Genomic DNA, 27841 nt, shown 5'->3' with positions numbered 1-27841 from the left:
CCGCACTTCTGCACGGCCTGCCCCACCCCCGCCGAGGTGCAGTGCACGTTCCGCCGAGCTCCGCTCTTTTCCCCCTCTCCGATTGGCTCCCGCCGCCACACGGCGGGGCCGGGGCGGCGACCTGGAGTGCGCCCCGCCCCTTGCCCGAGGCCCGGCCGAGGGGCGGGGCCTCGAGCTAACTCCGCCCCCTCGGGCGGGGCCGCGCTGGCCTGCGCTCGGGCGCTGGGCGGCGCTGGCTCGGCTCGGCTCGGCTCGGCTCGGCCTCGGGCTGCAGCTCCGGTGGGGGTGGGCGGCGGGGGTGACAGCGGCGGGGGTGGCAGCGGCTGCGGCGCGGGGCTGAGCGAGCGGCGAGCGAGCCGGGGAAGAGGAGGAATTGGAGCCGCGGCCGCGAGCTCCAGAGTCAGCCGCCGCGCCGAGGTCCGCCCGTTTTGCAGAGCGAGCCGAGTCCGGACCTGGGCAGACTTCCCGTCGGGGCCGGCCGCCGCGGCTCCGCGCCTCCCCGCCGGCGCCCTGCCCTGCCCCGCCTGCCCCAGGCCGGTTCCGCGCCGGGACGCTCCCCGCCCCGCGGGCCGGGGCGCCGTGGCCGGGACGCCCCGAGCCGCGACGCTGAGCCAGCGCACCGGGGCGGGACGCTCCTGGCCCGCCACGGGGCCATGGCTGCGGGCTCGTTCCCAGCCTGTCTGTAGTGTGTGTCGGAGCCCCCAGCCCTCCGCCCAGGGTTAACGCAGGGTGCCCCAGCCCCCGACTGAGTGCGGAGGCCCCCGGCCTCCGGTTCCCCGACACCCGAACCTTCAGCTGCCTCCGACCCGGTGCTTCGGACTTGGGACCGTGCGAGCGCCCAGGAAGCCCCGGCCCGGGTCCAGCGCCCCGTGAGGGGTCCCAGGCAGGCTGGACAGTTGGACTGAACCGGTGTGGGCTGGTGCTGCGAGCCGAAGCCGCCACCTTCCTGCGCCCCAGGCGAGGGGCTCGGCTCCGCAGAGAACACTGGTGGCCCCTCTGCCCCGGCGGCTGGCGAGACCGAGAGCTGCAGGTGAGAGAGCCCCGGATGCCGGCCAGGGGCGGCCTCCCACCCACCCGGGCAGCGCCGGGCCGGCTGCGGGCACGTGCGGGGCACTAGCTGAGGCTGGAACCGGCTAGGAGGCGGCGCGGGGAAGGGAAGGGGGAAGGGAGAAAACCAGCACTTATTGAGCGCCCATTGTGTGTGGGTCCGCGCCCCACCCTTGCGCAAATGGTCCCTCATTTAAGGCTCGCTACTACTCCGTGAGATTAAAGGTGTTGTGTATCGTTATAGGCGCTTACATACGGGAAAACGGAGGCTCAACGGGATTGAGTGACCCTGCTCTTTTCACTCAGGACTGAGACTGGGGAAGAGGGTTAGGGTGGAGAGGGAAAGAAGCAGAGAGTGAAGAGAAAGAGAAAGGAAGTGGATAGCTGCCAGGCAGGAGGGGGTGGGGGGAACGGGTCAAGGTGGGGCCACTGGGGCATCCAAGAGCTGATCCTGAGGCTGGGGAGGTGGCTTCTCCTGGCCTCCTTGCCTTCCACTCCATGGCCATGTCACCTCCCAGGAAAGGTGACCCAGAGTTGAGGGCAGAGGTGGGAAGCTTCCTAGTTCCACAGCTTTTCTCCCTGTGGGCCCAGGAGCAGAGAGCAGCAGCCCCTGGCCCCTGTGTGCCAGACTCCAGGCTCCCTAAGACACTCTGGAGATCCTGAGTCTGCGTATCTGTTGGGGAAACTCAGTGTAGAGGTTCCCAATTGAAAGCCCATCAGAGCTGGAGGAGATGAGGTCCCTCAGCGCTCACCCAGCTCACATCTTTCAAATTACTGACGTAGACACTGAGGCTTGGGGGCAATGTGGGGTGGGAGGTGGGGTGGCAGGGTGAGGTTGAGCCAGAAGTACATAGAAAACCTTCCCAAACACCCTTCAAGGTAGCCAGTCTCTCTCCCCAGTTAGCATCTTCTGGGTAGGTGGCTGGGGTTTTCCCACCCCTGATGTGAGGTCAGGGTGACCACGTATGAGGCTGTTGTGAGAGACTGTGTGCTCCGTGCTGGGGTCTGAGACAGGCGAGCAGCCATGACCTTTGGCCCAGACTGAAGGTCTGACTTCAGCCTCTCCTGGACAGGGGAACTTGCAAGACACCTCTGATCCAGGAGGGGAGTGGCTTGCACAGGGTGTCAAGGCTGGGACTGCCAGGGCTAGGGGCATAGTCCCAGGTGTCTGGATTCCCAGGCAGGGGCTCCTTCTGCTGCCCCCTCGGGCCTTGCAGGGAGAAGGGTGTTCTGAAAGAGTGCTTGGCGTGGACTTTGTGGGCTCTTGTTCTGGGTGGGCAGGGGGAGGGGACATGGCCTTGGTCTCAGCCCTGTGGCCTTGGCTGGGACCAGTTAACCCCTGCTGTGCCTAGCTTCCTGGAGTCAAGGGGAAACCACCTTGGAAAGCCCCTGGGAGGTGGAGGAGGGTGAAGAGGTCAGCTGAAGGCTGCAAGCTCAGTCCCCGGTGGAGGAGGTGGGGGAACGGGAAGAGAAGGTGGCAGAGGGGCTTGGGATTCCCCGTCCCCATCTGTGGGGTTTCAGATTCTCATAGTAATCCCTGATCTAAACCAACCTCCTCTTTGATGAGATCGTTTCACACCTGTGATCTCATTTCATGGGGTGGTGGAAAGGACCTGGAGTGAGGTAGAACAGGGTTGGGGATCCCTCCAGGACTCTTGGGGGCATCCGTGGCTCCAAGCCTCGCCTGTAAAATGGGGTCAAGGCAGGCTGTGCGTTACCTGCTTAGATTAACGGGGCCGTCACATCTGGCAAAGCGTCCAGAGCTAAAGAGTGTTTTGTGTTTGCCAAGACTGGGCTTGGTACTAATGGCACCTTGTGTGGGAAACTGAGGCTCAGAGAAGTGGAACCAGTTGCCCAGGGCCTTCGAGTTTGCTTCAGGAACTGAGTGCTGACTGCATACCAGGTGCCCTGGGAGTTACCCAAATGGGAAAGGAGTGGACTAGCTTGAGATTGGGTGGACTAGGCGGCAGCCTGGAACAGCCACAGTGGTAAGTCAGACAGACCAGGCGCGTGGATCTGCTCTGCCTCCCACTGGCCAGATGGCACTGGGCGAATCACGTCACTCCTCGGAGCCCCAGTTTCTCTGTAAGTTAGAATTCCTCCCTTACAAGGTTGTCGTGAGGATTAATGGGATATAAATATACAGCACTTGGCCAAATATCTATTTCCTTTCCTATAAGGAAAGGAAGCTTGAATTTTGACGGGATGGTCAGGGAAAATTCTCAGACTTGCCTCTGATTAGAATGCAGGCTACCGTTGCACGCTCACAGACCTGGGTGTACTCAGCTGGGACTCCTGTGTGGGTCAGGCTCCTCTGTGCCTCCTCCCTGGTCCCACAGCCCTCTAGAATCTACTCGGGGACCCTGGCAAGGGGTTCTGGATTCTGAGCCCCTACCCCAGGGCTGTTGGCTTCCTGTGAGTTGGGGGAGCTGGTGTACATTCCCTCTGGTCCATTGTCTGGTCTCCTTAGGCACAAAGGTGCAGTGAATAATTTATGGCTCCCCTCACGCTGGGAGGCAGGCTCAGGGAAATTGCTCTGGGCTCAGCTGAGCTTCTGAACCCCACCAGAGGAGGCAGGCGGTGCCTGTCAGTGCTGTGAAAAGTCTTGGATGTGGGGAGGAGGGGGGACAGGACAAGACGAAAGTGACCTGTAATCAGCCCTGGCTCTCTCCTGTTGGGGGGGCAAGGTGGACCCACAGGACACAATGGAAACTAAGCTAGGTGAGCTAGGATCAAGCTATGGGTCTCTGATTCCAGATGGGTGGTGAGGGGTGGCAGAGAGAGGCCTCTGAGGACTGGAGTAACTGGGAAGGCTTCATCGAGGAGGTGTCTGGGCTGGGGCTGGGGGCAACTTGCTGTAGAGAGTAGGGGTCCTGACATTGGCTCAAGGTTGAATCCTGGCTGTGACAGTAAGCAAGACACCTGACCCTGCCAGGCCTCTGTTTGCTCCTCTGTAAATTGAGGGTAGTTATGGGTGACCGTGAGATCACATATGTAAAGCACGTGACACGATAGGTACTTAGTGAAAGGGTACTTTGCTGTGAACATGAGCCATGGGGTGGGCTAGTGGTGGAGGAGGTGGGATGGTGGAGTAAGCAGAGAAGGAGGACAACTCTGGGGTAATGATGCTGGGGTTTGTGGGGTCAGTGAGGGATGTGGAGAAGAGGAGTGGGTGACCAGATGGTAGAGGGCCTTGAATGTCACACAGAATTCACCTTTCCTAAGGCATCATGGAGTCCCCATTCAGAACCCTCTGTGGCTCCTTCCTGCCTATAAGATGAAGACCAGGCCCCTTTGTTGTGCATTCAGGGCCTTGCCCACCGTAGCCACTGCATGGATGCCTGGCTCAGGGCTCATCACTGTCTCCTAAACACACCATTTGTGGCCCCATTGCTGCCCCTTTGCCTGTGGGGTTCCCCCTGTCAGAACCACCATCCCTGCCTCTTCTCTGCTCACCTCCCCATCTGTGAGGCCCAACACCGGTTATAAATTCCCCTAGAAACATTCCTTGATTACCCAACCCTCTGGTCACACCCCCTCTGAGTCTTTAACACGTCATAGTAATAAATAATACCTACCACTGCATCACATTTTACAGTTTGTAGAATGCATCCAAATACTCATTAATATGATGATATTAACAATAGCTAAAGCTTCGGGTACTTACTACGAGCCAGACACTGCTAAGCACTTTACAGACCCTCTCATTCCCAACTCCGGGAGGTAACTACTGTCATCCGCCAGAAACTGGGCTCAGAGAGGTGCCTTGTCTTCCTCAAGGTGACACAGCTAGACAATGGGGAGAGAGGAGTCAAGCCGGTGCTCCTACCTGCCACTGAACAGACAGCTTGACAGCTTTTAGATGTCCTGTCTCCTCAACTCCGCCCAAGTACCTCGAGAGCATCCTTCGCATGTAAAAAGCCTGGAAATGAGCCTTCTTCTCAAGGCTGAGGGAGGGCGGTGCTGGGGAGCGTGGGGTCCAGGAAGGACCGCTTGGCCAGGCATCCAGGGCCCTGGGCTCTACACTGGCTGGCTGTGTGGCTGGGGGTGAATCGGCCCCTCTCTGTGGTCCTGTTTTCCTGTGTCTACAGTGGGTGGGGTGGCGTCTGAGCTCCCCCTTTCTGCAGTGTCCTTTGTGACCCTGGAAGGTGGAGGAGGAGACCACAGCAGCAGAGCCAGAGGATGTGGTGTGGCAGGCAGCTGTGATTTTTGGCCTGGCCGCCGTCTGGGCCAGCAGGCTCTGTAGTTAGCTGCTGCTTCCCCCAAAGGAGAGTGGCAGCCTGGGCTGCTGGCAGCATGGTCATTAGCTGGGCAGAGGAGACCCTATGATTGGGAGTCGGCTGGGCCAGGCCAGATTGGTAGAGCCGGAGGCAGACTGGCTCGGCCACGGGGGGGTCATTGGCAGGGCAGCGGGCAGGGCAGCTGCCTCTTCTCCCTCCGCAGCCTCCAGGGCAGTGGCAAGCACCCCCTGGGCACCAGAGCTCTGTAGGCCAAGGCTTGTTCTTCCTCCTGTTGTGGTGGTCGTGGGAGGGGAGTAGTAAGGAGTGTACTTAGGCCCAAAGATGCCTCCTCCTAGAAGCTTCCAGGACCCCTCCCAAGCAGGTGGAATCCAGCCTTCCTCCTCTGCAGATCCACAGCCCTTGCTCACTCACTGACTGTGGTCTGTGGAGTGGGGTTGTATGGGTCTGCTTCCCTTGCCAGCTCGTCAGGACTAGATTCTCTTCACCCCAGTCCCCCCCTCCTCACAGAGTGCCTGGCACAAAGTGGCAACCACCCCGCCATCAGGGGAGACAGTGCGAGCTGCCCCTTGGGCTAGTTGCTCAACCTTTGTTCCTCTGTTTCCTTCCCTGTAGAATGGGGCTGATAATAATAGTTGCGGAGGTTAAATAAGATGACAGGAGCGAGGTGCTTGGCCAGGCCTGGCACGCAGGCAGGTGCTCCGTCAGCCTGAGTCCACTTGCCCATCCCCGTGGGAGCCTCCTGAACGAGTGACTCAGTAGGAAGCTGATTGAAGAGTTAAGCCAGTGGTGGCAGGAGGGAGGGTGTGCTGGGTGACAGGGAGGACTTCCCGGGGGAGGACACTTTGCTGCCTGGGGAGGACTCTGGGTCAGATGGGATTTGCTGGGCTACGATTCCCACTGCCTTCCTGGTGAGCAAGCAGCTGTCAGGTGTGGAGGGCCCAGAGCTAAGTTCAGGGCAGGGAGCAGGACTGGGATGTCCAGGGGCCTGGTTCTCCCCAGGCCTTAGCAGCAGGAATGACCCAGCTGGGAGGAGCCGTCAGGTTCTAGGGATCTGTGCTGTTCAGAGGGAGTCCTTCCTGAAGGGGAAGCACCGTTCATTTGGTCTCCCTCTCCCTTTCTCTCTCACACACACACATCCACAACGTAACATGATTAGAGATTTTGGTCTGTGGGGGAAAGAGACATTCAACAAGTAGACATACAGACACAAAAATTCCAGATTGTGGAGAGCGAGCCCCTGAGGTGGGGGCCGTCCCATCCATGTCTGTGGATGGGGGTATAGGGTGATGCTCAGATGTCAGCCGAGTGCACGCACTCACTAGCCGTGTGACTTGGGCAAGTGATTTAACCTCTCTGGGCCTCAGTTTCCCTATCTGTAAAATGTGGCAATTATAGCACCTACTTCATAAGGTTGTGTTGAGGATTAAATGAATTATATGTGTAAAGCGCTCAGAAGAATGCCCAGCACATAATAAGCTGTGAATGCAGGTTAGATGTTGTTAGCTGTATCTCCAGCACCTAGCAGAGTGTCTAACAGAGAACAGGTGATTGGGGAGTATGGAATGAATCCCAGGCAAAGGGCAGCTGCTCTGTGCAATGAATGAATGAACAGCCTGGCCTGGGATGGGAGGGCACAGAAGCAATGACAACACAGAGTGTGACAGAATGTGGCAGTGAAGGCCAGGGGTTGGGATTGTCCAGTGCTGGGCGGGGAGGGAGTCAGGAGCTGGTGCTCCCAGAGCTGAGTTTGAAAGTGTCATTTAACACACACGCGTGCACACATGTGCACACAGGCACCCTGGCACCACGATGAGGTCAGCACCAGGAATGGGTTCAGAAGGGAGTGGCTCCTGGCCCAGGGTAGCTGGCTGGGGGTAGAGCTCGGGCAGACCCCAGTTCTGCTGAACTCCATGGGCCGCCCTCTTCCCACCACCCCTCACTGTCTCGCCATCTGTGATGTTCTCCTTTGAGGGCACAAGGGAGGCAAGAAGGCAGGTGAGGAGGAAGTATGAGCTGAGGTCTGAGAGTCCCAGCTCTTCCCAGGCCTGGGATCAAATCTCCTCCCGAGAAGAATAAACAGGCCCTGCTAGGAGTTCTTGTATCTTCTTGCTCCCAAGGCACGCCCACTGGAGAGGTGGTCTTCCAACATTAATCCTGCAGCTGTTTAGGTTTTGAATGAATGCACTCTGAAAAAAAGATGCCGTGAAGAATTCCTCTCACCCTCCCACCCAGGAGGCTCAAAGGGAAGTTTTCTTCTGCTGACAAGGGAACCAGGATCCCCCAAGTGTCTTAAAGGAGTTCATCCCAGAGAAACCCTGAAGTCAGGGTCCCTTATGCTGCCTGCACTTGTGGCTGGCTGTGGGGCCTTGAGGACACGACCTTGTCCCTTATAAATTGCCCATTTTTTGCCCCTCTTGTGAAATGGGGTCAGAGTAATAAAGTCCTTCTCTCCGTCCAGAGGTGTAGAGTGGGGAGCTTGTGAGGTGGGGGAGGTGTGAGTGGGCATCTGGGCCCATGGCTCTCAAACTTTGCTGCACACATGAGAATCATCTAGGAGCTTAAAAGTCCTGCCTAGGCCCCACCCTGCAAGCTGGGGCAAGACCTGGGTATCGGTAGTTTTTAAAGCCCCCTAGGTGATGTCAACGTGCAACCAAGACTGAGAACTACCGGGCGGCCCTCTGCGGCATGCCCCCTACAGCATCCCTAGGCCGAGACCTGCACATCCCCATGACAAGGAGCTCATCGCTTCCAGGCTGCTCCCTCCTCTGTGGTGCTGCTCTCCCTGGGACCTCCCTGCCTGGAGAAACCGGGAAATGGAAGGACTTTTGCAATTCGATAAACTGGATTCTAACACTCCTCTGCTCCCTGCTTGGGTGTCTTCTCTGAGCCTTGGTGTCCTCATCTGAAAATAGAAATAACAATAATCTATCTCTGAAACGGCCGTAGAGACCAAATGAGGACATACATGGTAAGCACCAGTGCAGTGCCTGACACGCCAGCAGCATGCAGCAGAAGGTCACAGACAGTGGCAGAGCCGGGCCGAACTTGGACCCTGGACTCCCCTGCAGTGCTCTTCCTACTGCCTCTGAGATGGGGGCTGGTGGGGGAGGGATCAACACCCAGTCTTGGGGCCCTTCCCTGTCCCACTTCTCTCTAAGAGATAAGACAAGGCAGCAAGCATTTTGTTTTGCTCGGTTTTGTTTTAATGGCCAGAGCAGCAGGCTGTCCTCAACAATGAAGCCTTGTCTGAATCTGCTTGTTTTTCCAACCCGGACACCCAACAGCACCGCCTCCTTGGGGTCCCCGTCCCACCTGGGAGAACTGAAGGATGCCAGAGGTGTTTTTTCATCTAGGGGAGTGTCCTGGGAGACATCGGAGGCCTCTCTCTGGCCCTCTGCCATGACTGACCCCACTTAAGTCAGCTGCCTCTGTTGGAAGTCAGTTCAATAAAATTATTTCACGGTAACTATCAGGATGGGTTTTGGAGGCAGAAAAACTTGCATTTGACTCCTTCCTGGCTTTGTCGCTTATTGGCAATATGACCCTGGGCGAGTCATTTCAGCTTTTTGAGCACCAGTTTTCTCTTCTGTAAAATGCATAAATAGGATATGCTTCCTTGGGTTGTTCTGAGAAGCAAATGAAGTGCTGGGTGTGTAGGGCTCAGTGCCTACCATATAGTGAGCACTCAGAAACTGACTGTGATTGTCCTCATTAGGAGCTGAACTCTGCCCTCTGCCCTCCGCCCCTCCCTTCTCTGGCCTGGTCCTGCCCCCTGCTCCCAGCCTGCTCCACGTGCTGGGCCAGCCAAGGCTGAGACAGTGGAGGCCTGCACACTTAGTAATGGGTGCCTGGGCAAACTGCTGTTCTGTACCCATTTGTTCCAGGCGTCGAGGAGTCTCTGAGAGCTGTTTGAGGGAGACTGTAGAAAGGGGGTTGTTGGTAGTCATGCTTGGTCTCCTCTGCTCTGCCCAGGCCAGAGAGGCTGTATCAGCCCAGGTGGACTGCCCAGACAACAGGGGCGTGGCACAGCAACAAAGCGGAGTGCAGCCCGGGGCCAGCAGCCCCTTGGAGCAGTGGCCACCCGGGGCTGAAGTTGCAAGGGGAGAAAGTGGTCAGCTCTATGGACAGGGGCTGGGGCCTGTAGTACCAGGAGACCTAGGATTCCTTCCTCCAGTCCCCCACTGGGGCTTCCCGCTGGGCGAACCTCCCCGGAAGCCAGTGGCAAGGAGCCCAATGCAGTCCTCTGAGATCAGCCTCCTGGGCCCCAAGCAGAGTGGAGAGGGGGCCTGGAGGGGCAAACGGAAGGCGTTCCTCACTCCGTCAGTCAAAAGCCATGGAGTCCACTGGACTCACCCTCCTTGGGATGCAGTTTAAGGATCCTCTGTTGTTACTTGAGGATACCCCTTATGAAGGGGGTCTTAGCCCCCACCCCGAAGATGAACCAAAGCTTTCCAACTGCCTCAGGCCTCTCAGGGAGAGGCGTTCTGGGGGTCCCCATCTGTCCATCTCTGCCTCACCAGAGTTCCCTTGGCACCCCTTCAAGATTGGTGCCCACGCCCTGCCCACTGTGCCCACCACTATGTCCAGCTCCCCCCACACTGGTCCTCAGAGGACCTGGCTCTGACTTTTCTCCAGCCTGATCACCTGAACAACCTTCAGTGTGCCTCTGTCCCTCTTTGTCAGGCAGTGTGGGGTAGTGGTTAGAACACAGGCTCTGAGACCAGACTTTCTCCTGAAATCCTGACTCTGCCATAACATGGTTGGGTAACTCTACAACGTGCCTCTTCATCTCTCTGTGCCATGGTTCTGCATCTTTGAAATGGGGTAACAGAGCATCCTGCAGAGCGTTGTTGTGAAGATGAAATGGGTGAATCAGTGTGAAGTGCTCAGGATGATGCCTGGCGGGCCGGAAGTGCCCAGTAAATGACAGCCTTTACCATCGTCCCAAATAATATGGTGCGGCCAGACCATTAGTGAGGGGACAGGGGCTGTCACTGCCCTCAGTCTAGACTGCCCCAGTGCCCATGCTATGGCAGTTCCCTGCAGCCTGGCCACGTTGTGGACGCTTGCCTGTCAGCTGTCCACCCCCCTCCCCCAGCCCTCTCCTGTGAGAAGTGGCCTCTCATTCCATCAAGCCTCAGTTTCCCCATCTGTGAAAGAAAGCAGTTGACTAGATGTCTCCAAGTTCTGCCCCCTGGTCTGTGCTGGGAGCTGGGAGGAAGAGGACTCAGGTTGTTCCTGCCCTGGAGGAGCCCTCGAGGCTGGGGTGGAGGGGAGTGGTCAGGGCACAGTCCAGTTCTGTTCCTCGTGGGGCAGGCTGGGCAGCCAGGAGCAGGAGACATGTGAGAACAGGAGCCCAGAGGAGAATGAGAGAAATCAGAGAGGCTCTGTGGAGAAGGGGCATTTGAAAGGAGTCTTGAAGGTAGGCTAGGACCTCCACTGGTCCACACTGGATGGGCAAGCCATCCTCAGAAGGGGGAAGGGTAAGCATAAGGCAAGGAGGCGTGGTCTTGGGGCTGCAGGAGGTGTGGGGGCATGCAACGGGACGGCGAGCAGAGCAGAGCACACAGCAGGGACTCACAGGTAGAGCCATATGTGGGGAGAACGTTCGGTTTCTGGGATCAGGCAGACCTGGGTTTGGATACTGGCTCAGTTTCTTGTTGGTTCTCTGTGGGCAGGTGGCTTGGCTTCTCTGACCCTCCGTTTCCCCATCTGTGGAATGGGGGCAAGCCCTTACAGGGCTGGGCAGTTATGTGCAAGTGCTGAGTGTGGCTCAAGGAGTTAGGCTGCCCCTTGACCCTGTGGCTGCAGAGAAATCAGGGACCCAAGGGGCCTACCTTGGTCCATGCCTCCTCCCCCAAATCAGGCTGCAGGTGGCTTCTGGGGTGGCCTTGCTAGGGACGGCCTTATCTCCAGAGTGGGGCAATGGTCACAGGTAGGCTGGTGTCAGGTGAGCTCAGGTGCATGGAGCAGTGGCCCCAGCCCAGAGCTGGCCCGTGTGTAGCCACTTGACATGCTCTCCTTAGAGCTGGACAGCCATTGGTGGCTCCAGGGGGCAGCCCTGGGCCCACATCAGCCTCTGACCCCCAGAAAGGGCCATCCACCATGAGCTTAGGTGGCTCCTGGGAGCCTGTGAAAACCAGGTAAGGGGAGTATGGGGCCAGGCAGGCCTGGAATAGGCCATGTAGGGAGTGCTGGCCTATACAGTCCCTGTGATGGGTGCCTGGCTGTGGGATGTGGGGAGAGCATGGCATTCCTGCCAAGCAGGGAGCCAGAGGCACGGTCAGACAGAAGTGTGTTGGGGCACATTGCCTGGAAAGCACCTCAGAGGCCCCCAGGGCGTGGTGTCTTGGGGGCAGATACACAGGCCTGGAACGCAGTGCCCTTTCGTTGTAGCTGGCCACCACGGAGCACCCCGTCTTCCCCTAATAGGAGTGCTCGTGGCATCTCCAACAGCTCACCATGGGCAGACTGAGTCCATCCTCTATACAAATGTGCCCCATCAGTCCCTGCAGTGAGTGAGGCAGGGAATGGAGCAACTGGGTGTTGGTTTCACCTTGCGGCTTGGGGGCCCAGCTGTCAGTGGCCAGCGCTCCTGACCGGCGTGGAATGCGGGCAGGTGCATCATCTTGACCGTTCACGCTGTGCTTGACCCATCTCCAAAAGACATGACTCTGGGGCGGTGGAGAGAGCCCTGTGCTGGGCCTAGAAGGCCTGGGTCCTGGCACCCACTTGACCTCTGTCTTGCTGTGTGGCCTACAGCCAGTTAGCAACCTCTCTGGGCCACAGTAGGCCTGGTGGATGTCTGTGCCCCAGGCCCAGGTCTTTCCAGTGAAGATGTGTACAGTTCTGCCTGAAGACTCTTTTCCTGTGTCTCCCCGATCTGGGCTGCAGCCAGCCGGGGAAGCCGGCAGAGTAGGGTCCTGCTGGTGGCTGGTGGTAGTAGGGGCTGAGTCCACCTCTCAGACCAGGGCTCCCAAGGACAGGCAGTGAGTTCAAGATTAGGTGGGGGATTCCTGGTGGGTCGGGCAGCTCCTTCCTCCTCAGACCAGGGATTTTGAGAGCCTGGATCTCCTCCTACCCCCTAGCTGAACTCATCTATCTAGAGGTCATTATGCTTGTTGAGTCCCTCCCTGGAGCAGATCCTTTCCCACGTGAGGTCTGCTGTAGTCCCTCATTTTGTGGGAGGGACACCCGAGGCTCAGAGATGAGACGCTGGCCTGAGGTGGGGAGTAGTGAGGGAGCCTGGAGCCCTCGATCCCACAGGGTCCCCATGGCCCCCGGGCTGGGCTGTGCCCTCTAGGTTCTCAGCAGGGGTGGAGCACAGGAGAGCCAGGTGGTTTCCTGTGTGGGAGGGGGCCCATGGGCTGGGGTGGGGGCTCCTGGGACTGCCGAGTCCTTCTCCCTGGGAAGAAGTTGGCCAAGGAATGCAGGAGGGGGGTGGATCAGGGACCCAGGAGTTCCGGGCTTTGGCCCGTTCTGAGTGCCCCTGTGAATGTCAGCATTTGGTTTCATGAAGGAATCCAGATATTTCTTGTTGGCTTTGGACACATAATGGTTTACCTTTACAGAACACTTTGATATCTACCATGTCACCGGATCCTCACTGCAATCGTGCCAGGCAGTGTGGGGCTTGTTCGGGAGGGCGGGACGGGGTGAGCTCTGGAATCAGAAGACCTGGGTTTCCATTCTGGCTCCCACCAACTTGTTCTCCCCAGGGGAACGAGTACCCAGCGGATCCTCAATGTGCTCCTCTGGGAAGGGGACAGGCATTCCTTCTGTTCCCTATCCCCTTTAAAAACAAGCCTTTCATAGTTTTGTTTGGAAACCTGTGTGAAGAGGATTGATCCCTTCCTCTCCCTGCGCAACGCCGATGGGGTTAACCTCTCGGGTCTGGGCCCTGTGAGCGCTGGCTCTTTGCTGGTAGTGGAGGCCGGCTGCCGCAGCACCCGCGACCCTGGTCTGCTGTGTTCAGCAGTAGTTTCTGCCTTTGCAGGTTTCAGGCTCCTCTCACCCGGACCCTTCATTCTGCTGCCCACAGACCCGCCTCCAGTGGCCCTGCACTTCTTTCTTCTCCCCTTTTGCTTCCGCGCGCGTGCGTGTGTGTGTGTGTGTGTGTGTCCTTCCTAATTTGCTGCTGCTTCTAATTGGGGACAGAGAAATGGGACAATTGAGCTTATTAGAATAGATTCATTCAGACCCGTTCAACCAGCCATTGTTGATCCTGGGTCTGGCTGGGGATTCATTCCAGTCAGCCATCCATCCATCCATCCATCCATCCATCCATCCATCCATCCATCCATCCATCATCTGTCCTGACTGAGGACTTCTGCAGTGGCTTGTGATCATTCAAGACATGACCCCCCCTTCTGGCAGTGCACGCAGGGACATGATGATGTCCATAGCGAGTGCTGCTACAGGACTGCAGTGTATAACCCGCCTCTGCTTGCATTACCCCACCGAATCTTCACAGCAACCCTGAGAATAGCATTGTCCCCGTTTTGCAGAGGACTAAAGCAAAGCTCAGCGGGACGAGGTCCCCTGCCCGGTGGCCAGCAGTGAGCACAGAATTGCAATTGGAACTCAGGTCTCCAGCCTGGCCTGTTACCTGTTCACTCTTCTGTGCTCCTTTTGCAAGCTGTATGATGGCCCGTTCATTTTCTGCTTCTGTCACAAAGGATTGTTGTTGGTGGCTTAGGTCAGCCATCTGCCTCTATAAAATGGTCAACGCAAGGAAGCGTGGCCTTGGCTGGGTGCAGCCACAAGCGCTCTTTAGCCCACATACCTTGTCCCACAGTGGACCTGCACACGCCATCTCATTCACACTTCCCAAAATGTGCTCTGAGGAGCCCTAGTTCCCTGTGATGGTAACAGGTCCTCGGACACATGGGCCTACGAATTTGGGAAATGCTAGGTCACGAGAATCAGAGCAGGACTTCTCAGGGCCTTTAATGTGTTGGTGTGAATTAGGGATCCCCCACAGGTGGCATGGGTGCGGCCAGCCTCTCCCAGGCTTGCTTGAACATGCAAGTCCTTTGTCACAGAGCCAGGTCTGGGACTAATAGTCTAGCGACAGCACTCTGGGAAAAGCTGATCAGCAAACCCACACTCGCCCCTCTTGAACGCCGAAGCCTCCAGCTAGGGCTTGTTCCTTGCCCAGGGCTGTTATGAGAGAGGATCACAGGGAGCATTTTTAGCCCGAGGAAAGAACTGGTAATAATGGTGGAGTTTCAGGCAGCAGTGGGAAGTGGAAGGTGGAGATATTTTTCTTCTTTCATCCACCAAGCGAACGTATCTCAGACATCGACTGTGTGCCAGGCACAGAGCCAGCTTTTGGAAATGCCGAGGAGCGTCTAAGAACCTTCCATTTCATTTCCCCGTGCCCACTAAGGGTTTTTAAAGAAAGACAAATACAAGCCTTAAAAGGAAGAAGTGATTTTTGAATTGTTCTGGGTCTTCATGGTAGGTGGGTGTGTGACATGTTTACTCAATTCATGTGAGCTTTGGTCCCAGGTCCTCAGGGGTGTGAATGAGATGGGTCCAGGAACATCACCCCAGGCAGGGTGCGGATGCTGTAAGGGAGGTCAGGAGTGTGGGGAGGCTCAGAGGAGGGAGCGCTTCCCCTGGGATCCAGCAGCCTGAGCTGGGGGCGGGGGACCTTGAGGAGGCTCTGAGGAGGAGCAGAGGGTACTGTGGGGGGCGGGCAGGCTCTGGCCAACTGGGAAGGGCGTTCCTGGAAGAGTAACAGCCGCAGCAAAGGTATAGGGGGGCAACAGGTGGGTTCCATCTCAGGAGCCGGGGTGATGGGGGCAGAGGGAGGAAAGCAAGGAGGGGGCGTGTAGTTGGGAATGGGGTGGAGAAGCTGGCTGGGGCAGTCACCAGGGTCTGGACACGAGCTGAGTGGGTGCCCACCAAACTGGGAGCACCTTGAGGGCCAGACCACAACACATTCGTCGCAGTGTCCCAGCACCTGGCTGGTGCCCAGTAGGTTTGTGGACTGACCGGACTCATAACACCATGAGACCTTGGACAAGTCCTTCCCCTCTCTGGACCTTGAGTTGCTCATGGGCATGGTCAGACAAGGTCACCTAGCATGTCCCTTCCAGCTCCGAAGGGCTTTTAGGAATTCTTGGCATGTGTGCAGGGGAAGACGAGACCGGTTCTCCTCCAGTCTCGAGGTCCATGGGCTGCCCCAGCTGGGCAGGGGTCAGAGGCTCCCTGGGTCGGGGGCAGCCCGTTTGCTGGGGCAGAGGTCAGGCTGGCTCTGCTGGTAGAATTTGCTCCTCGTTCTCTCTTCCTTCAGCAGTTGGCCGCTGAGCTCGGGACGAAGTGCCCTGGTGTCCTCACTGATGGCTCTTCCAAGTCCCCAGACCGTGATTTGGGGAGAAGGGGAATTGAGCCAGGCTGGGGTTGAGGGTCGTGTACATGAAACAGCTTGGTGCAGGGTAGGAAGTTCTGCTTCTTCCTTCTATGCGAAAATGGGTAAGTTACTTAACCTCTGGGCCTCAATATTCTCATCTGTAAAATGGGAACAGTAGTAACTCCACACTGGGCTTTTATGAAGATTCAATGAGATAAAGTTTGTGAAAGCGTACAGTAAACTGACTTACCCCACACACATGTAAACAGTTCTTATTGTTAGTAACATTTATTTGTCCAATTTCCATAATCCCCCAGGCCTCTGGCCACTCACCCCTTTCCCAGAGGTGCTCCCTGCGGGCCACTCACTGTTCTCAGGGCAGGCTTCTCCTCTGGGTACTCTATCTAGGCCAAAGCAGTGGGAGCCCATGCATTATGCACAAGTCGCACACACTGGCCGGGGCTGTTTGTGCTTCTGTGTCTGTGCGCGTTCCAATAGGAGGAGAAACCACGCTGCCCCTCCTGTCTGCTGGGCCCTGGGACCAGATACTGCCCTCTCCCCAGCTGCACCCCAGAGGCCTGCAGAGTGTTGGGTCCTGGCCCTGGGGAAGAGTGGAGAGCACGTGTCAGGAATTCCCCCTTCCCGGCTTATCTGTCCTGCTCACAGGCTGGGCCCAGCAGAGCCTGCCCAACTACGGGGGACTCTGCCCTGTGTCCCTGGGTAGCTGGTTGGGGCTGCTGGGCAGAACGAGACAGTCACCCCTCCAACCCCTCCACCTCCCAGTTGTTGCCAGGAGGTATCAGTCGGGGAAACTCAGCTCTCTGGTGTGGACGCTGCTTTATTTCAGCAGGGCCTGGGGCATCCGCTCCAGGGGGCCCACAGCCTGTCACACAGAGTGCTTGGTCAAAGCCACCCTGCCCAGGATGGGGCGTACGGGGACAGGGCTGGGCTATGGCCAGCATCCCTTCCCCCAGAGTTCTGAGGGTCCCTCTCAATGCCCTTGCTCCTGAGTGGCACCCAGATGGTATCCTGGCCCCAACAGGGGTGGGGTCGGGGCAGACAGCTGGGCTCAGCTGGCACCCAGAGGCATCCCAGATGCTCCCTCTGCTTAGGCTGGCATGGGGGGCAGGCGGGGAGAAGGATATAGTGGAGCAGGAGCATAAACTTAAGCAGTTTATTGAAAAAAGAGCCAGTGAATATAAACACCCACTCTCCGCCATCTTAAAATGGCCTGACACACTTGGGTTCCTGTCCCAGCTCTACCCTGTGCCTGTGCAACCTTGAATTTGTGACTTGGCCTCATCTGTAAAATGCTGATGATAAGACCGACTTCACAAGGCTGGTGTGAGGTCAAATCAAACCAGCAGGTAGGACACGCAGTAGGGTACCAGGCACATAGTAGGCCATCAATTTGTAGAGAAGATCTTGTTCCAGCCCAGAGCAAAGAAATTGGGTTTTTATTTATTTATTTTTTTGTGAGGAAGATCAGCCCTGAGCTAACATCCATGCTAATCCTCTTCTTTTTGCTGAGGAAGACCGGCTCTGAGCTAACATCTATTGAGAAATTGGGTTTTTAGAGACTTGATTCTCTCTAAGCAGGAAAGAGGACATTTCTGTTAAGCTCCTTGAAATGGTCAGTGCAGCTTATGTTCCCACACCCAGCAGAGGAGCCTCTAAATCACCCGGGTTCTGGGGACCTTCCCTCCGGGACCAGGCAAGGCCAGGCCCTGGGTGCGAGGTCTGACTGCATATCCACCAGTGGCCTAGGGTGAGTCCCTGGTCTCCCTGTCCCTGTGAAAGGAGGTCATGGATGCCTAACTCTCAGAGAGTGAGATTCAGATGAGAAATTGTCTACAAAACTCTATTGGAAAGAAAGGATCACAACTGATACATAGTGGGTGCTTGGGGGCGTCTAGGGGAAGGTGGCCCGGGGTGCAGGCCAGTAGCTCAGGAAGGCGAGGCTGGGTTCTCCGTTCTGGTGACCAGCAGACTGTGACGGCCAGCTGAGTGGAGCCTCGTTTGCTTTTCCTAACGGGACAGCTGGTTAATTAGCCTCTGAGTACTCCTGACAGGTGCCCGCGTGAATGCTCCAACACATGTCAGGGCCAGCCTCATCCAGATCACGTGGGCGCTCAGCTGGCCAGCCTTGGGCATGAGGCTGTGACCCACTGTCCCATCCCCTGATTCTCGGCTCGTCCCTCAGATGACCCCGTGGAGCAGTTACTGTGCTGGGGACTGAGGGAGCCAGAGACAGCCCTGCCCCAGGAGCCCTGATTCCAGATGGGCAGAAAGGAGGAATCCAGAGAAGGATCAATGGGGGGACCTGGCCAGGGGATGAGGGCAGTCAGTGCCTCCCGGCCTGGGAATAATTCTGCCTGGCTCCGCCACCAATTCCCTGTGACCTTGAGCACCTGCCCTTTCTCTCTCTGGGCCTCAGTTTTCCATCTAAAAGAGGATGTTGGGAGAGGTGGTCCCAGGAAGCTGTGGCCTAAAGCGAAGCAGTGTGGAGTGAGAGATGATCTCTGGAGCCAGCCAGGCCTGGGGTTCTCACCCTGGCTGCTCTGTCCCTGCTTGACCTCGGGCAGGTTGCCCAGCCTCTCCAAGCCTGTCTGACGGGGTGTACTGGCCCTGCTGGCACAGAGCAGACACACATCGTGGACACCCTGCCCAGCAGTGGCTGTTGTGGGTGGACCTCAGGGCAGCTTTGGCCGTGCCCTCCTCCTTTCCCTGTTTCTCCTGCAGTGCCCAGAAGTTCCCCAGGACCTCTTGTCCCCAGGGGATCTGGGGGCCGGGGAGCATTGCTGACCTCGGTGCTGAGTCCTACTGGTTGTGCCAGGACCCCAGGGTCAGGATGGAGCTGGCCGTCCTCTGCCTCTTAAGGGCAGAGGAGTTCTAGATCCTCTAGAACTGCGGAATCTTTCTATTCCCGAATCTTGGAATCCCTGGATTATGGAACCTTAGAATCTTGGTCTATGAAATCAAGACTTCGCGAACCAGACTGGACTTGGAAGTGATCTTAGGGGGTCATCTGATCCAGACCTCCATCCAGCCCAGGCAGCCCCTCTGCAGACCCCCTGGCACCCTGGTGTTCGGGGGCTAACTCTGCAGACCCTCGTGTGGGCCTCAGGCTTCAGTCAGGTCACAAGGCCACCCACCGCGTCCTTGTGGGTCTGGTTGGCTGATGGGCAGGTGGGAAGGAACCTGGCTGCTGCTCAGCTAAGAATAGAAGGCTTTGTGCGATTTAAGTAGCAGCCTGATCATATCAGGCCTCCCAGCTAGGCCCCAGGGAGCTTATTAAGCAGGATCTGGGGCTACGGTGGGTCCAACTGGATGGAGGAGGGAGAGGGTGGGTAGAAGGAGCTAGGGCAGCCTCGGGCTTCCCGGGGACTTCGCTCTTGTTTCCACGGGTGATGATTTTACTTGTTCCATCAAGTCAGGCTCACTGCCCCTCCCTCCTGCTCCCTGGGGCTCGCTGGGGAGCCTCAGCCAGGGTTCCTGGGAGAAATCTCCTCTGAGAAGAGTTCAAACAAACAAGCTGGCCTCTGAGAGGAGCAAACAGATCGATGAAAATGGCTTTGTCTTCAAGGAGAGAGCCGATAACAGCAGTCATTTATTGAGCACCTACTGTATGCCAGACCCTGGGCTCAGTGTTTTGTGCCCTTGCCTCATCTAACCATCATCAGGGTGCTGTGGGGAAGTGTCCTTATCCCCACGATGCAGATGAGAACACTGAGGCCCAGCTAGTACTTGGCAGAGCTGGGATTGGAATCAAGGACTGTCCTACCTCGTTCCTTCTGGCGGCAAAGGCTTCCTGAGTCAGGGGAGAGGTGAGAGTCAGAATTCTTGGAGAGTGCCCTGGGTATAAAGGACTTTGTGGCTCGGTGTAACGAATCATGCTTTGCCTTGTGTTGGAGTCTGTCTGCTTTTGGCAGCCTGGCGTCGGAGAAACAGTCCTGGGTTGGGAGGAAGAATTACAATCCCGTCACAAACAGAGTAGGTGCAGGCACCTGTTCGTTGAGTGTAATGACGCCAAGCCCCCCCTGGGTCTCAGATTCCCCTTCTGTGAAGCGTGCAGAGGCTGCTTGGGGCAGGACCACGAGGCCACAGCTCCAGATCCCTGGTCTTTTGCCAAGGGAGTGTCCTGGTCCCTCTCTCTACAGGTCCCTGTCCTGCCACCTCCCCCTCCTCTCAGAGATTATTCCCAATGTGAGAACTGGAAGGAATCCTGAGTCACCCTCTGACTGTACAGATGGGAAGACTGGGGCCCCAGAAGGACAGGGAATGGCCCAAGGTCACACGGTAAGTGGGCCTGGGAGCACATAGTAGGTGCTCAAGAACTCCCTTCTTCCAGGTCAGTGCCTGCTTCCCTTGGGGCACTGCTTTTGTGTGAAGACCTGGAGGGCCTGGGGTGGGGGGGCGGGGGCCTGGAGTCAGTGGGATCCTGGGAGGGAGGGAGACAGACAGGGACCAAAGGCCCAAGCCTCTGTCTGTAGTGCCCCAGGCTCATCTATACTTGCCCAAATCCTGCCCAACTCAAATGCTCCCTCTTCTGTAAAGCCTGCCTGGACTTCCCTCCCTAATACCCCTGCTAATCCCCCTCTCTACCCCAAGAATTGGAATTTTTTTAACTGTGGTAAAAAACACATAACATAAAATTTACCATCTTAATCATTTTTAAGTGTATAATTCAGTAGTGTTAACTATATTCACATAACTATATATTAACTATATAACTATGTTGCACAACAGATCTCCAGAACTTTTTCATCTTGCAAAACTGAAACTCTATACTCATTAAACAACAACTCCCCACCCCCCACCCCCCAGCTCTGGCAACCACCATTCCACTTTCTGTTTCTATGAATTTGACTACTTTAGATATCTTATATACGTGGAATCATGCAGTATTTGTCTTTTGTGACTGGCTTATTTCACTTAGCCTGATGTCCTCCAGGTTCATCCATGTTGTAGCATGGGACAAGATATCCTTCCTTTTTAAGGCTGAGTAATACTCCATTGTATGTATGTACCGCATTTTATTTGTCCACTTGTTTGTCGATGGACACTTGGGTTGCTTCTATGGCTGCTATTGTGAAAAGAGTGGGAGTTTTGAAGATGAATGGACCTGAGTTGGATCCTGGCTTCCAGCATGACTTGAGCTGCGAGTCTGAGTCCTTTGTCACTTGCTACTGTGCCTAATGGGGTTGCCGCAAGGCTTAGAAATGGTTCGTGTAAAAATGCCTGGCAGATGGCAAGCTCCAGTAAGTGGGAGGTGGGATTCATTCTCATTCTCCACTGTCCATCTAGGGACAGGTCCCTTTTGGGGTATATAGGACCCACACAACCCAGCTCACCTCGACCCCCATCCAGGAGGCGAGCTCAGCGTCTGGTGAGTCTTAGAACAGTGGAGCTGGAGAGCACCTGGGGCAAGAGAGGGGCAGGGACTGGCCCAAGTTCACACAGCCAGTCAATGGTGTCCAGGCTCCCAGCCTGGGGACCTTCCTGCTGCAGTCCCCAGGATCCACAGGCCTTGTCCCTAGGAGGGCCTGGCTTTCCAGGGGCCTGTGTATAATCCTGCAGCAGGCAAGTCTGGAGGAGGTGGGGAGCAGGGCAATGAGCATCTCAGGAGAATCCCTGTGAGGGGCAGAGGCAGGGGGCATCTGCCAGGCTCCTGATCACCTTCTCCTCCCAGGGCTGTGGACAGTGGAGCCGCCCCAGGGACAAGGGGCTCGTGTCAGGCTCGTTTGCATGGTGTAGGCTTGTCTAAGGTCCCTGCCTGGCACCTGGGAGCTCACTCTGCTCTCGCTCACTCTCATTCAGCTGTTGATTTGCTTATTCCTTCCCTCAGTCATTTATTAAGCAAGCACTGCCTGCAGCCTGCTGGGAGCCTAGAGACCAGTTACACCATGGAAGCAGTTAGTAAGGCATAGTGAATGGTATGGAATCTGGGGCTAAACTGCCTGGGTTCAAATCCTGGCTGTGCCAGTTGCTCACTCTGTGACCTTGGACAAGTTGCTTAACCTCTCTGTGCCTGAGATTCTTCTTCTCTAAAGTGGGAATAATGATGTTCCAGTTACTGTTATATAATATATCACCCCAAAACTTAGTGACTTTATATAAAAACAATCATTTTATTATCTCAGTTTCTACAGCTCAGGAATTTAAGATGGGCTCGGCCAAGCGGTTCTGGCTCAGTCTCTCACGTGGTTACTGTCAGATGGTGCTAGAAGAGTGAGGAGCTGGAGCAGCTGGAGGTTGGCCGGACCTCTCTCGCTCTTCCTGTAATCTCAGGGCTTTGTGCCTCTGTGGGCTCGTGCGGGCTTCCCCACAGTATGGCAGCCTCAGAGCAGTCAGATTGTCTACATGGTGGCTGGGGCTCCAGCAGGAGTGTTCCAGCCAATGAGGCAGAAGTTACATCGCGTTTGATGGCCTGGCCTCGGAAGCCCCGTAGTGTCACTTCAGCCGTTAGCCCCAAGCCCTCCCAGATTCAAGTGGGGTAACGTAGACCCTACCTCTCCGTGGAAGAGTGTCCGAGTTACACTGTAAGAAGAGCATGTGGGATGAAAGGTATTGCTGCAGACGTCTTTGAAATACAGTCTGCCATAGTTGTGAGGGTTAGATAAGTCAAAACATGGGCACCATCTAGAACAGCGCCTAGGCATTGTATATAAGTGGTAGGTGTATATAGTCAAGGGTGATTTTGACCTTATGCACTGTACTCATGATGTGCTGTCTTTGGGACTTGACTCCCACTACGGAAGCCAATTCACTGAACAGAGCAGTTCCCATTTGGGTACTGAGGGATCTATAGGAGTTCGCCAAGCCAGGGCAAGTGGGAAGGCACCCCATGCAGAGGGAACTAGCTGTGTAAAGGTGTGGAGCTGGAGAATAGAGTCCCTGGGGCAGGACTTCTGGGGATCCCCTGAGGCGAGGAGGGGGAGGCCAGGAAGATGAATTGAGGCCAGGCTGAGAAAAGCTTTTCATATGGGGTGTGTTTGATCCTGTAGGTCCCAGCGAGTCTTTGGCTGTTTCTCAGACAGAGATATGAGGGCCTGGAGTGCCCTAGTAGGTGAGCCACTTCTGAGACGGAATCAGCAGGCCTTGCGGGGTATGGGGAGAGGTCAGGAATGATGCGGCTCAGGTGTTTGCTGGGGTATTTGTATCAGTTTTGCATGTGATATGCATACCCACCCTGGCCTCCTTCTCTCCCCTTCCAGTATATTGGATACTTTGTGATTTTTCTCTGCTCAGATTGTCTCTCCTGCAGTGGAAGGTAGAAGGGTGGGGGTTGACTGCCTTGGCAGAGGGGTCTGGAGGAGCCTGGCACCCAACCCTGGGGCAGCTGGCAGGGCCAGAGAACATCCAGTGGCCTCCTGCTAGTGGGGAACGGCCCCAGCACCCCTCATGGTCTCCCCGTTCAGCACCCCTCCCCACTCTGACTTCAGCCTCGCAGGGTCCAAATGGAACAGATCCCCAGGGTTGTGGTATCCAGCCCCCCTCACATCACAGATGGGGAAACTGAGGCCCAGTGACTTGCTCCAAATCCCATGGCAAGTCAGTAAAGGAGCCAGCCTCAGGCCCTTCACGTGGCTGCAGCCAGGTGCACTAGGCTCAGGGCTGCCTCCAGTGGGGGGTGGGGGTGGATAGGTACTCTTCAGGCACAGGGGTCCTTACTGGCAGACCCTCCACCCACCCTCTAAGGCCAGTGTTCCCTCTGAGGGAGGTCGTGGCTGGGAACATGCTTTTTTTTTTTTTTTTGTGAGGAAGATTAGCCCTGAGCTAACATCCATTGCCAATCTTCCTCTTTTTGCTGAGGAAGACTGGCCCTGGGCTAACGTCCGTGCCCATCTTCCTCCACTTTATATGGGACGCCGCCACAGCATGGCTTGACAAGCTGTGCATTGGTGCGTACCCAGGATCCGAACCAGGGCCGCCGCAGCAGAGCGCGTGTACTTAACTGGTGTGCGACCGGGCCAGCCCCTAGAACATGCTTTTTTTTTTTTTTTAAAGATTTTTTATTTATTTTTTGCCCTCAAAGCCCCAGTAGATAGTTGTATGTCACAGCTGCACACCCCTCCAGTTGCTGTATGTGGGACTCGGCCCCAGGATGGACAGAGAAGCGGTGCCCCGATGCGCACCCGGGATCCAAACCCGGGCCGCCAGCATCGCAGCGCGCGCACTCAACCACCAAGCCACAGGGCCGGCCCTAGAACATGCTTTTAAGGAAAGGAAAGAAGGGCTTAGCAGCTGTGTGGCCCTGGGAAAGTCACCTGGTCTCTCTGAGCGTGGTTTTCTTGTCTGTAGAAGGAGTGGGAGAACACCGAGCCCAGCAGCCTGTCCTGAGCGTGAGATGACCTCACCGGTGCTGAGTTCTTATCTCTGATGCTGGTGCTGCATCTGGGAAAGGGAGCCGCCAAGGGCTACTGGAAGGGACATTTGAGCTGTGATTTGGAGGCAGGGCAGGACTAGGGCTGGGGAAGGGGGGATCTTGATCCTAAAAGCTCTGAGCTGTGACTGGGCTGGTGCGGCTCTCCCCTTGCATGTGAGAAGGGGCCCAAGGGAAAGATGGGGTGGGATCCAGGCAGGATCCCCTCTGGGTGCAGTCTCCTCCCCCAGCACTGAGAGGGAGGGTGTGATGAGAGAGGGCTTCCTGGAGGAAGAGTTTGTAGAAACTGAGAGGGAAGGAAGGGCTGAGACAGGCAAGAGTCCTCCAGGGCCGGGCATCCCCTGAGGCCCTGTGCTGCAGCCATGAGAGCCAGCCCTGAGCCCTGGCCAAGCCAACCTTGACTCCTGGAGCCCATGATGCCCAGGGAGGCTGGTGCCCTGAGGGAGGCAGTGGCCCAAGTCCATCCTGCTTCCGGGATGCCCTGTCCACGTGGGCCTGTCTGCAGATCTGCGTTAACCTCCGTGAGCTTGGACTGTGTGCGCATGTGTGTTTCCTGGGTCTGTCTGTATTTTTATATATCTGTGTGTATGCATTTGCAGGCCCCGTATGATATCTCCCTGTAAATGGCAGACAGGTTAGAATGTCTCTAAAAGGGCTCTAAGTGCTCATACGTCTTAAGCCCTGAGGAGGAGCAGAGCAAAGAGACAGCCCCTGCCCTGGGAACCTGCAGGATGAGGGGAGATCCAGACCTCACCAATGGGGCAAATTCAGCAGAAAGACAAGTTCCCAGATTTGAGAAACCTCTCCCGGGGGCCCCTCTGTGCTGAGCTCGGGCTGGCTCAGATCAGAGCCTGATGGAGATGCCTTGAGATGGGAGAAAGGAGAGAGCAGGTTTAGGGGAATGTGGTGAGTTCCCTTTGGCCGCTGGAGGTGTGAGGTTCCTGTGGGATGTCCAGGGTGGGATGACCAGAGGGTCATTGGGTACTTGGGCCTTGAGCTTGGTCCAGGCAGAGACAGGTGGGGTGGTGCATGATATTGACCAAGGAGAATATGAAGGGCAAGGGAGGAAAAAATGGCTTGGGATCGAGGGCAGCAGCATGAGACCTGGGCAAAGAGGAGAGCCAGCCAAGGAGCTGGGGCATGGGCTGGAGGGGGAGGGGAGAAACCGGAGCTGTTGGTGTCCTGGAAGCCAGGGAAGGAGGCCGTTTCCAGAAGGAAGGCGAGGTCCACGGTGTCAGGGAGGCCTGAGAACTGTCCAGGGGGCTTACCACATGGAGGTCACCATGGAACTTGGCGGGAGGAGAGGGTGGTGGGTTAGCAGCAGGTGGGAGGGAGGAAGTGGAGACATGAGTGTAGACAACTCAGAAGTTTGGATGAGAAGGAAGGAAAGAAAGGGTGTGCCAGCTGGAAAGGCGTGGAGGAGGGCGAACTGGGTGAGACTCAGGCCTGTTTATTGCCTCCTGGAAGGAGCTGCCAAGAGGAGAGCAGGAGGGAGGAGGAGCCCCACGCCCCTCTGTGAGCACCTGCTGTAGTCCTCTGCAGCACCCGCCTCGGAGGAGGGTGCCTGGAGGAAGTGGCTCTTCCTGGAGGGCTTGTTGTGGAGAGCAGGGGCGGAGGAGGTGGCATGGTGGCAGCCCTCAGTCCTGCCCTGAGCTCTGCCAGGCTCCAGGGCCTCCGTCCATGCGGGGTGTGGGGAGGGTTGGGGGCCCTCACCTGCGGAGACTTCTGACCTCCTGGGAGGGAGAAGTCCCACAGACTCAGAGCATCCTCATAAACCAGGTTCCAGGCCAGTGGTTGAAGCTCAGGGCTGGGCCGGGTTGACCTCCAGTGGTTTTGTGTCTCCAGTGCTCGCCGAGGTGGCTTCATAGAGGCTTCAAAGGGAAGCATCAGGACAAGGATTCACCTACTTGCAAAGAGGCCACACCCAACCCCATCCCTGGGCTCAGCTCCCAATTACTGGGAAGTTCTTTCTCTAGGTCTAGCCTAAGCCTTTCCTGCTGTGCGTTCCCTTCTGGTGAACTTGTTTTTTTTCTGGTGAACCTGCTTTGTGGAGCCAAGCCCATCAGCCTGCTGTGTTGAGTGGCGGCCAGTGTTTTTACAACTTGTTTTCATGAAGTTGGTTTGAAGTCTGCCTGCATTCCCAGAGTGTCAGACCCGCCCTGATTCACAAGGATTGACCAAAACAGGGTCTGAGCCAACGAGAGGAATCTGAGGACTTAGTCATCCCCCTTGGATCATCCACAGAGTCTCCTGCTTTCCTTGCAGTAAATAGAAGGAAAGAAAGTGAGCTCCAATGGCCCGGAGGGGTCAGCGTTCGGGGATGTGAACAGGCTCCGACGAGGCTGGCGGGTCTGGAGGGGCCTGTGCTTGGGCTCGGAGTTGGGCAGACCTCAGTGCAAGTCCCTGCTCCGCTGCCTGCTGCGTGGGCTCATCAACAACGCTAGGGCTCTGAGCCTCAGTTTCCTGATCTCGGAAATGGGAAATGAATGACACTACCTCATAGGTTGGGTGTGTAGAAGCAGACCTTGAGACAAAGATTCAAGTCAGAGTGATTTATTAGGAAGTTTTCCAGAAAAAACTCTGCGAAGGGAATAGGGAAAGTAGAGCCAGAAAGAGAAGGAAGAGTGTGACTTCAAGCCGAGCCCCTTGGTGAGCAGAGGCGCTCTGGGGACACAGGCTGGAGTGGACTGTGGGGGCAGGGGTGCTCGAGAGCTTAGACCTCTGCCCTGGGGGATGGCCATGCCCGGAGGCAAAGAGACTCTGCAGCCTGAGGGCACGCGCCACACCCCTGCACAGGTGTTGGCTGTTGGGCGGGACCACACAACCCCATGTGCCCCAGCATGGGAAAGGGTCCCAGAGGACGTGGGTGGAGCACGACAGAGGCCTGTCCTGAGGATAAGTGTGTGGATTATACACGATAAAGCATACACTGTGCCGATTACGCAGAACTTGGCACAGGGGAAACACCAATAAGTGACAGGTCTTCTAGCCTGTTAGAAAGGGGGGTGCAGAATGGGTGCCCCAGGATAGTGTGGTCAGTAAGAGGTAGGACCTTCTGAGAGCTGCCCCGTGTGCCTGCTGCTGCCCCAGCCCAGGTGCAGGCTCGCTCTCAGCTCCCAGGGGCAGAATCCCACAGAGCTCTCCAGCCCCCACGCTTCTCCCCGACCACTCGGCTTCAGGCAATCGCTCCAACCTCTTTATCAGCTCTGCTCTGGCCCTCAGCCCTGTCTGATTCGGAACCTGAACTAACCTCCCAGTGGGCAGGGTGAACTGAGCCGGGTACCAGAGTGGTCAGTCACCGCTATTGAGTCATTAGCTCAGCTGGCAAGCATTTATTAAGTACCTACTGTGTAAGGGCTTCTGTGCTTAGACGGGCAGGGGCCTGCTTTCACTGGGCTTAATGTCTAGTGCACTGCAAGGCTGCGCCCCATCCCAAGGCCTGGGGAACCGCAGGCCCCAGGGGTGGGTGGACATAGGGTGGTGGCCACAGAGGAGGAAATGGTCTGAAATATCTGGGGCCTCCCTGCCCTCCCTGCCCAGGAGCAGGCAGGGAGCGGCTGGCCTGGGTGGTAGGTGCAGGGAAATGAGTTTGCTCCCTCCTGGGTATTTGTTGCTGCCTACGGTGGCTCCAGCGCCACCGCTAGGGCTAGGGCTAGGGCTAGGCTGGGAGACGCTTTGATCCACCAGCAAGGCCCTCCTGGGCCCCTGCCCCGCTTCTGCCTCCTTTGTTCACACGTGCTCTTGGTGTGTCTGTCAACACCATCAGACCATGGGCCCCTCCAGCAGGAGCCTCGTCTGTCCAGTGGG

At 56.7% G+C, this 27841-nt stretch overlaps 1 protein-coding gene across 3 annotated transcripts in view; it reads left to right on the top strand.

Annotated features, from left to right (window-relative positions):
• Positions 1 to 351: 351 nt before the first annotated feature.
• GDPD5 (glycerophosphodiester phosphodiesterase domain containing 5) overlaps positions 352 to 27841 on the top strand; it is an 85296-nt gene continuing 57806 nt past the window's right edge. For 2 of the 3 annotated variants that reach the window (XM_087433464.1, XM_087433461.1), the window contains exon 1: positions 352 to 1030. The gene's annotated coding sequence lies outside the window, so the exon portion shown is untranslated. Of the gene's footprint in view, positions 1031 to 19808; positions 19948 to 27841 lie in introns of all 3 variants that reach the window. The other variant, XM_087433462.1, reaches the window with a different exon arrangement.

Source organism: Ceratotherium simum, chromosome 7, assembly GCF_057802395.1.
Source record: "Ceratotherium simum simum isolate JZ-2026a chromosome 7, ASM5780239v1, whole genome shotgun sequence".
NCBI classification, from domain to species: Eukaryota; Metazoa; Chordata; class Mammalia; order Perissodactyla; family Rhinocerotidae; genus Ceratotherium; species Ceratotherium simum.
This window is presented reverse-complemented; position numbering and strand designations above follow the sequence as displayed.